The sequence below is a fragment of the Myodes glareolus genome, chromosome 3, assembly GCF_982192425.1.
Source record: "Myodes glareolus chromosome 3, mMyoGla1.1, whole genome shotgun sequence".
Classification (NCBI taxonomy): domain Eukaryota; kingdom Metazoa; phylum Chordata; class Mammalia; order Rodentia; family Cricetidae; genus Myodes; species Myodes glareolus.
The window spans coordinates 60,298,260-60,307,815 of record NC_142028.1 but is presented as its reverse complement, the minus strand read 5'-3'; the positions used below and the strand labels follow the sequence as shown (position 1 = coordinate 60,307,815).

General features: G+C 43.9%; 1 long non-coding RNA gene across 1 annotated transcript; it reads left to right on the top strand.

Moving 5' to 3' along the window:
* The first annotated feature begins 8,545 nt into the window (after window positions 1–8,545).
* Window positions 8,546–9,341, top strand: LOC146894147 (uncharacterized). Its single transcript, XR_015001997.2, has 3 exons — window positions 8,546–8,717; window positions 9,026–9,089; window positions 9,214–9,341. It is a non-coding gene; the product is annotated as an uncharacterized LOC146894147 (long non-coding RNA).
* The last annotated feature ends 215 nt before the right edge of the window (window positions 9,342–9,556 follow it).

The window sequence follows — 9,556 nt, the reverse complement described above, 5'->3', positions numbered from 1 at the left end:
ATTTGAGGGGCTGGAGAGATGGCTCAGTGGTTAAGAGCATTGCCTGCTCTTCCAAAGGTCCTGAGTTCAATGCCCGGCAACCACATGGTGGCTCACAACCATCTGTAATGAGGTCTGGTGCCCTCTTCTGGCCAGCAGACATACACACAGACAGAATATTGTATACATAATAAATAAATAAATAAATATATTTTTAAAAAACAATATTTGAGAATAAACATCTGTGGGACTTGGTGGGAAGACAGAAAACAGGCAGGACAGAAACCCTGACAACAGTATCAAGAAAGAATTATAGTTACAACATTTATATCTACTTTATTTTTTATCATAACTAAGGAAAACTATAATTATAACTATCTATTCTTCAACTCCATCAAAGACTCCAGAATGATATAATATTACCTAAGTAAACAGGAATTGCATAGTAAACAACTTCCAGAACTCTAGAAATGACAGACATCTTGCTGCCTGGACATTTACCCAAAGTTCTTCTGTAACATAGGGGCATCCATCTTCAGCCTACAGGCCCATAGTATCCAGCAGACTTTTCCATGAAGCAGGAAATTTCAAAGACAGTTCCACCTATATTGGCAGTTTGTCAGTCACTTCCTTCTGTGTCCTGCAGAATGTCTGGCAGACTCTTTCATGAAGCAGGAACCTCAAAGGACTGTCTCACCTTCTTTATGCAACTCCAGCAATCATTTTTCTGTGGATCTTGCAAGTCCAATTAAGCAGTTCAGGCAAGAGCAATTTCTTGCCCAAATGGCTAACAAACTCCATAAGGAGTCTCTTTGATGCCCATCTTCCTCTTGAAGTAATTAGTGCTTCTGGAAGCAGATATGTCTCATTGTCATGAAAAGTCTAAGTTCTTAAAACATTTTAAATGCTATATTCTGCTATTCTTTGAGAGGTTTAAAGAATAACTATATATCTGAAATATATCTTTGTACATCTAGAAAACCTAACTAACATGACTATAAGCTTGACTATTATAGATGACCATCTATTAACCTATATTTCTTAATTATAAATTATATTTTTAAATGAGTTGCACAAATACAATATATTAATTAAGAGGAGAAATATATATATAAAACAAAATTGACCTAAAATTGTATCAATAGATCATGATCCATACCAATGCAAAGTATTTATATCTATAACATATCTCCCTTTAAATGTAAACAAACATTTTTAAACAATATTTGGGAATTTGGGCATAGTTCTCTCCAAACTGCTTTCTGCTTTTTGTTGGGCAAAATAATTTTGGGGGCGTTCATGTGACCTTTCAAGGGGTCTTGGTCTGTCAAACCACATTAGTCTGGAAGAAATCCATAGGTTCTCATCTTCCGTGGAAACAAAAGAAGAAGCTCTTTTCCAAAGCAATAAATCTTTAGACTCAAATTTTGAAGTCAAGATACCTTTAAAATATGTATGTTGGTTTAGCTTAGCAGCCCATATTATGAAATATCTCTCTGTATTTAGCTCCTTCACAATCAAAAAATTAAAAGAAAACACAATAAAATACACAATCCAGACTCTATGTATTTTCCATCTTTACGTGGCTATTTTTCTTACTCTATTACTTTTTCTACAAGTTTAATATTTATTTTATTATCTTTACTCCTTTAATCTATGAATATCTATACTCTTGTATATTATGATTGTGTCTGTACTCTTTTTCCTCTCTCTCTCAAGCCTACATACATTTGTCCAACAATGTTACCCATTTAGAGGTCTTTTTCATCTGAATCTGTCTTTATTGCACATCTGTAATCCTTTTCTGACCAGGACTGCTTTTTTTAATGCTAAGTGGGTGTGGCTAGAACTCTGCAGTCCTGCCTGTTGGCTCTGCCCAGTTCAACATGGTGGAGGCATGTTCACTGCCTCTGAGAGTCATGCACATTGCCCCATTTTCAGGCACACAGTGGGTCTATGTTGTCATTAAGTAGGTTGTAGCACTCTGCTCACAAACTCCATTTAAATGCTCTGTAGCTGGACCTCCTGAAAGTATCAGAGATATTTGTGCTGGTGAACCAGGAAGCCGCTGTTTTATTAAAGAAGCCGCACAGTTTTTATTGCACTCCCTTGCAAACAGAGCCAATCTGAAAAAAAAAAATGCTGTTACCAAGAAGCTGCACTTGGCTCTCATTTTTGTGCGTCTAGAAGCCTTTAAAAAAACTTTTTTTCTTAGACTTTACATGGAAATTCTTGCCCTATTCTGGCATGCCAATCTGTTGCAGGAGACAGATTCATGGGAATCTTGCTGTTAAGCCACAGTCACATGGCAATATACAGATTAATAGAAATGTGTTAATTTAAGATATAAGAGCTAGACAACAATAGGCTTAAGCTATTGGCCAAACAGTATCACAAATAATATAGTTTCTCAGTGATTATTTCTGGTCTGGGCATCTGGGAATGAAAGAGCAGACTCTGGCAACAGACAACATAACAAAACAATGGCCGACATGGGTTTTATTTTGCAAGTTGGGGCTACAACAAGAAGATATCTCTAATTTTCCCAATTAAAAATAGTCTTGAGTCTATTAGTGTCTCTCCCTGAATTTTAAGAAATGTTAGGGTGTTTCTCAGTCCAGCATCTCAAATAGGGATTTCTCTCTCTGTTTGTGTGCATGTGTGCATGTGTGTGTATATGTGTGTGTGTGTTTCTCCCTCTCTCCCTCTTTCCTTCCTCCCCTAATTCATCCTTCTATGCTGGGGATGGATCCCAGAACCTAGTGTTCACTAAGCCTGTACTCTACCTTTGAATACTCTCCATCCCAAGAAAATTGTGTCCAGAGCTCTAGCCTTTCTCTAGCAGAGCCTAGCTTTGGGGTTTGGTGCTGGGTATGGAAGCCAGGATTTTTCACATGCTAGACATATTCTCAGCTATTCAACTGCGATTGTGTGTGCACACTTGTATGCACACACACACACACACACACACACACATCATTGAGCTTTGCATTGCAGTCCTTCTGAGCCTTTGAACCTCATTCCTGTGCAACCAAGTTCCATTCTAACACACTCACTGTTCCTGACCTCTTGCTGGCCATGGACGCAGCTGAGGCTTGGGTTAGACTCTCTCATGTTCAGTCTTTGTCCCCAACTTGCCATAGTTTTTAGTTGTGGCTCCTCCTACCAAGCACAGACAAGCCACTATGTCACAGTGGGATGTTCCAGGAGGGAGCTCTTCACTGCTATTGTTGCAAACATCATTCTTTTATTAATCTTTGAGTGGGGGGTGGGTTCGAGACAGGGTTTCTCTCTAGTTTTGGAGCCTGTCCTGGAACTAGCTCTTGTAGGCTAGGCTGGCCTCAAGCTCACAGAGATCCACCTACCTCTGCCTCGCGAGTGCTGGGATTAAAGACATGCACCACTATCGCCCAGCTTTCTTTTATTAATTTTTAGGTCAACATTCAGAATAATTGGTTTCATTGTGCCATCTCCACTCACATGTTATTATACTTTGTCCCTTCTTCTATACCTACTGTCCTCTCTCAGCTGCTCCCACCTCCATTACTCCAAACTTCTGCATTACAGGGTTATTTTTAATCAGGAGCACCCTTCGTATGTCCAACAGATTTACGTTAGTGGGATCTCAAAATATAATGAGATAGATTTTCAGTTTTGTTTTTGGTGTTGTGGTTGGAGCTCAGCACCTAGTACCTTGTGTGTGTTAAACCATGTTGCACCATTGAGCTATTCTCCCAGTTCCTATGTCATATGTCAATTTCTTGGGGAGACTTGAACAAATATCTCTTCACCACAGACAGGGAGGTGATGACAAGACTAAGTCACAATTCTGAGATAGTCATTGTTCTACCCCAGCTTCTGCCCCACCTTCCCTGCAAGAACGGAGTCTGCAGAGACTGAAGGGGCAGCAAGAGAAACTTCATTTGAAAGCAGTGTTGGTTCCACAGGAACATAAAGATTTTGAGACTAGGAAAGCTGCCACTGAGACCCTGGTGGCATCAGGAGGGAAACTGAGCAAATCTCCACCTTTCATTCCCTACCCCATGAGCAGGCCTTAGAGGCTGGAGTTGCAGGTCTCTGGAGGATCAGGTCTCAGAGGCTGCAGACGGCTGCAGGAATGATTCAAGTCAACAGCCCAAGTGAAGCATGGCATCTGGGAGAATTGGGCAATTGGATCCTGAGCCAGTTCCCTGCCACCTCCCACAAGTCTGTCCCTGGTGTTGAAGGTAGTATCCTCTTCCCTGCTTCCCTGCTGTATCCAGTCCATTGGGAGCCTGGCTCTGAAACCTTCCTTCTCTTTCCTCCTCGGGTTTTGGATACTAGCCTGTGATCATGAGGAATGATATCAGGCTGTACCAGGTGATAGCTTCACCATAAGGAACTGCTTAGCCCCAGCCTGACGTCTCAGCTCCACCTGCAGAAACATGTCCAGATAGCTAAAACAATTCATCTCTGCCAAACTACAAAAAAGCTGTAGTTTTGTAGCCACCTGGTAGCCACCTATGTGTGTATGTGTTCCCATCCCCTCTGAAGGAGCTCAGCCTTCATTCCATAGAAGTTGGAGCCCCTTGTTATTCCAAAAATACAGTATCAGTCTTTTGAGATCAAGTCTGTCTGCACCTCTGCTTCACATGTTTAATACACAGAGTCTGTCTACTGAATGTGTGTGTGTGCAAATACTGCACAAAACTGGACCTTACGAAAGGGGTGTCAGTCCTGGAAACCGAATGCCAAAACTTGAAGATGGTCTCACTTAGGTCCACAGCTCTATTCCTCTCCCTCCATGTAGCAAGGGGCGGGGAGAGCTGCAGTTTCTTGTCTGGGTTGTCAAACACCACTTGCTGAGGCCCGGGGCTCTAGTGTGTACTTCATTTCCTTGCTGCCACGGTAGCTGAGGGCAAGTTAGCCAGGGCCCATCTATTCACTCATGGTGGTAGGCTATCAAACAAAGTCCACCACTAGCACCTTGACCTCTGGGCTATCAGCTCTGTGTGGAGGGATGGGGACTATCCTATCCTATACTAATACCACCCAAATCCAACCTGGTAGATCAGCAGGTTCATTGAGTTACTTACAGGAGTGTGCATGATGGCTGATCCTGGTTGTTAGCTTGACACACCTAGGAAGGAGGAACCCCAGCTGAGGAATTGCCTTCATCAGATTGGCCTGTGTGCATGTCTATGGGGGCATTTTCTTTATCAATAATTAATGGAGAGGGGTTCTGGGCAGTAACATCATTAGGCAGGTTGGTCTGTACTGTATAAGAAAGCCAGGAGGAACAAGTCCACAGGCAGTGTTTCTCCATGGGATCTACCTTAGTTCCTCCTTTGAGTTCCTGCCTTGTCTTCCCCCATGATAGACTATGTCGTGTAAGCCAAATAAACCCTTTTCTCTCCAATTGCTTTTTCCTCAAGGTGTTTATATTGCAGCAACAGAAAACAAGCTGGAACAGTAACTTTGAAGTGGGAGAGTACTTGTGAATCCGGTGGGTTTCAGAGCTTTCCTGGGACTTGCCAGTTGTTTATTTTCCTTTGGGAAATATGTTATGATTGGGAAAATTGCTCCACAGCACCCTAGGATCTCAGTTACTCTGAATTTACTTAGAATTTTTGCTCCAGCACAAGCTCCTCCGAGTTCCCTCCAGGGCTGCATTGCTGGGTCGGGGTGTCTTGTGGCTGACCACTCCATCCGCACCAAGGCCCTTCTGAACTTGTTTTGTTTGTATTTGTCTAACAGAAACCACTCAATGCTTCTCAAAATGAGTGTTCTTCAGCAGTTAGCTTAATCCACCTAGATGAGAAAAGGAAAATATCACTTCTCAAAAGCACCTTCTCAGACTAAAAACAAATACAGTGCAGCTGGAGAGCTGACTCAGCAGTTGAGAGTACTGGCTGCTCTTGCAGAGGACCCAACTTCTCTTCCCAGTACCACATGGTGACTCACAACTGTCTGAGACTCCAGTCCTAGGGAATCTGATGTTTTATCCTGAACTCCATGGGCACGAGGCACACATATGGTCCACTTACATACCTACAGACAAAACCCCGCAAACCTAAAGTGGGAATCCTTAAGACTGGTTTACCTTTTATTAATCAAATTCATGCGCAATGATTACAAGACAGAAGGAGGAGTCCGGGTTTCATCACCAGTTGCTCTGGCAATCCCGCTGGGGAATCAGCTCTCCGCTGATCTGCACCATAACCTCAATCCTCAAGGGCCGACTCCAAACCGGTTCCCTCACTGTCAGAGAGAGAGAGAGAGAGAGAGAGAGAGAGAGAGAGAGAGAGAGAGCCTCGTCCTCAGTTCTTACCCAGTCATGTACCCAGAGAAGACCAAGCTCATAGGGCTATCTCCCCAATACTGTTGGCTTCAGAACAAATTCCCACAACACATGCCCATACAATAAATAAATCCAAATAAACAAATACATTAAAAAACCAGAACCTCTCATTAATTACGTCTTCATTGCTGTGACAAAACCCCCGACTTGCATGATGTAAGCTTGGAATCCTATAAAATGGGTTGCAGGGCCAGGAGGATTGCTGTAAGTTTCAAGGTCAAGCTGGTTTACAAAGTGTACTAAGAACCTGTCTCAAATATAATAAAAGTTGTGTTCCAGAGTTGGAGGTGACTGTCCCTCATCTTGGGCACCCAGGTCCTCTGCTGGGAGGATTGAGTTGGTTTGGTCTTCTTGTGGGTGGGACAGCTTAATGTCTCTAGTTTGTAGATTCCATTGGTGTTTGTGGGGAATGATAATAAAGTCATAACTCTTTCAAAAAAAAAGCCCGACTTAAGGGAGGAAGGGCTCATTTTGACTCATAGTTTGAGGATTCAGCCCATCATGGCAGCAGGGGCAGCTTAAGAAAAATTTCAAAGGTCCTAGTGCCCACTTCTTCCAGTCAGACCCCACCTTTAAAGGCTCCATAGCCTGCCAAATTGTGCCACCAGCTGAGATTTTTTTTATTTTTTATTGCTTTATAAATAATACCATTCAAAATTTCCACCTCCTCCCATTTGCCTCCCACTCCCCCACTTACCCTCCTCCCTCCCCCTCCAGTCCTAATAGAGGGCAGGGTACCCTGCCCTGTGTGAAGTCCAAGGCCCTCCCCTCTCCATCCAGGCCTAGGAAGGTATGCATCCAAACTGACTAGGAGCCCAAAAAGCCAGTACATGCAGTAGGATCAAATCCCAGTGCCATTATCATTGGCTTCTCAGTCAGCCCCCATTGTCAGCCACATTCAGAGAGTCCGGTCTGATCACAGGCTCGTTCAGTCCCAGTCCAGCTGGCCTTGGTGAGCTCTCATTAGATCAGTCACACTGCCTCAGTGGGTGGACGAACCCCTCGCGGTCCTGACTTCCTTGCTCATATTCTCCCTCCTTCTGCTCTTCAACTAGACCTTGGGAGCTCAGTCCAGTGCTCCGATATGGGTCTCTGTCTCTATCTCCACCCATCGCTGGACGAAGGTTCTATGGCGATATTCAAGATATTCATCAGTCTGACCACGGGACAAGGCCAGTTCAGGCACCCTCTCCTCTACTGCCCAAGGACCTAACTGGGGACATCCCCTTGGACACCTGGGAACCCCTCTAGAGCCAAGCCTCTTGCCAACCCTAAAATGGCTCCCTTAATTAATATTTCTTCTTTCCTGCTCCCATATCTGCCCTTCCTCCATCTCAAGCATCCCACTCCCTCAAGCTCTCCCCAATCCTCCCCTTCTCCCTTCTCTCTCCCCCTCTCCCCTTTCCCCCACTCCATCCCCACACCCATGCTCCCAACTTTTTCCCGATGATCTTGTCTGCTTCCACTATCCAGGAATATATTTATATATTTTTCTTTGGGTTCACCTTATTACTTAGCTACTCTAGGATTGTGAACTATAGGCTCAATGTCCTTTGGTTATGGCTAGAATCCACTAATGAGTGAGTACATACCATATTCATATTTTTGAGTCTGGGTTATCTCACTCATGATAGTGTTTTCAATTTCCATCCATTTGCGTGCAAAATTTAAGATGTCATTTTTTTTTTAACCGCTGAGTAGTATTCTAATGTGTATATGTACCACACTTTCTTTATCCATTCTTCCATTGAGGGGCATCTAGGTTGTTTCCAGGTTCTGGCTATTACAAATAATGGTGCTAGGAACATAGTTTTTAAACCTGTGAGCCTGTGGGGAACATTTCACATCCAGATCATAACCTACCAGACAGGATGGCTCTGGTGTCTGTGACGACAGTGGCTCAGGTCTCTGCACCCACTGACACTAGTGACTGATACCTGTTTGTCCTTTCCTGGTGTAGGCTACCAGGAACTGACTCAAGCCACCGGCGGATGACTTCCTCAATAGATCTGTGGACCTCTGGGCCAACAAGAAGTAATTCAGTCCAAAGAACCCTCACCACACTCTGCTGGACCGCTGTTTCACAGCGCCACCTTGTGGCAGAAAGGAAAGCAACAGTGTTAAAGACCTGATTTGGCTCCTCCTTGTCTCAGAGGAAACGTTGGGGAATCCTAGGTCTAGTGGTCTAGAAGAGGAGGTTCTAGAAGGATATTTGATGGAGGAGGGTTAACTGTCTATGTGTTACTTTCATTGGTTAATAAAGAAACTGCCTTGGCTTTTGATAGGACAGCAGCTTAGATAGGTGGAGTAGACAGAACAGAATGCTGGGAGGAAGAAGGCAATGAGGCAGTCGCCATGACTCTCCTCTCTGAGACAGCTGCAGGTTAGAATCCTCCTGGTAAGCCACCACCTCGTGGTGCTACACAGATTATTAGAAATGGGTTAGATCAATATGTAAGAGTTAGCTAATAAGAGACTACAGATAATGGGCCAAGCAGTGTTTAAAAGAATACAGTTTCTGTGTAATTATTTTGGGGGTAAAGCTAGCTGGGAGGCGGGCGGCAGGAAGCGGCCCACCGCTCCTTCTACAGATATTAAAAGAATTCTATCTTGTGGGAAGCTTGACTTCTGAAGCTTGTGCATAAAGTCCAAATTCCATTATAGCTAACTTCTCTTTGAAATTTACCCATAAATTACCATCAACAGAAGTAGGAGCTGCTATAGTGTAGATGCTGAATGACCCAAGCGCTAACGTGTGGTTTCCAGGGTGGTGAGTCTGTGCACCTTTAGGAGTTGGGGGCCTTAATGGGAGCTCCCTGGGCCATTTGGGACTGCCCTTGAAAAGAACAGGGAGACCTCCCACTCAGTTTCTCTTCATTTTTTTTACGTTCCAGATGGCAAAGGAAGCTGTTTGAGCCATGCCTCCCGCCATGATGTACTGGCCTTTGGACCACTTATCCATGGACAGCAGCCTCTACAGGCACGGGCAAAAATAAACCTCTCTTTTATGTGGTTTGCCTTTATGCTTGTCTGTGCACTGTGTGAATTCAGTACCCACAGAGGCCAGAAGAGGCTGTCAGATCCCCTGGGACTGGAGTTACAGATTAGGAGCCATCCTGAGGGTGGTAGAATTTGAAACTGGGTCCTCTGGAAGAGCAGCCTCTGAATCAGCAAGTCATCTCTCTAGCCCCTCTCTCTTTTAAATTTAGTTTATTTCAAAACTATGCATGCATTTGT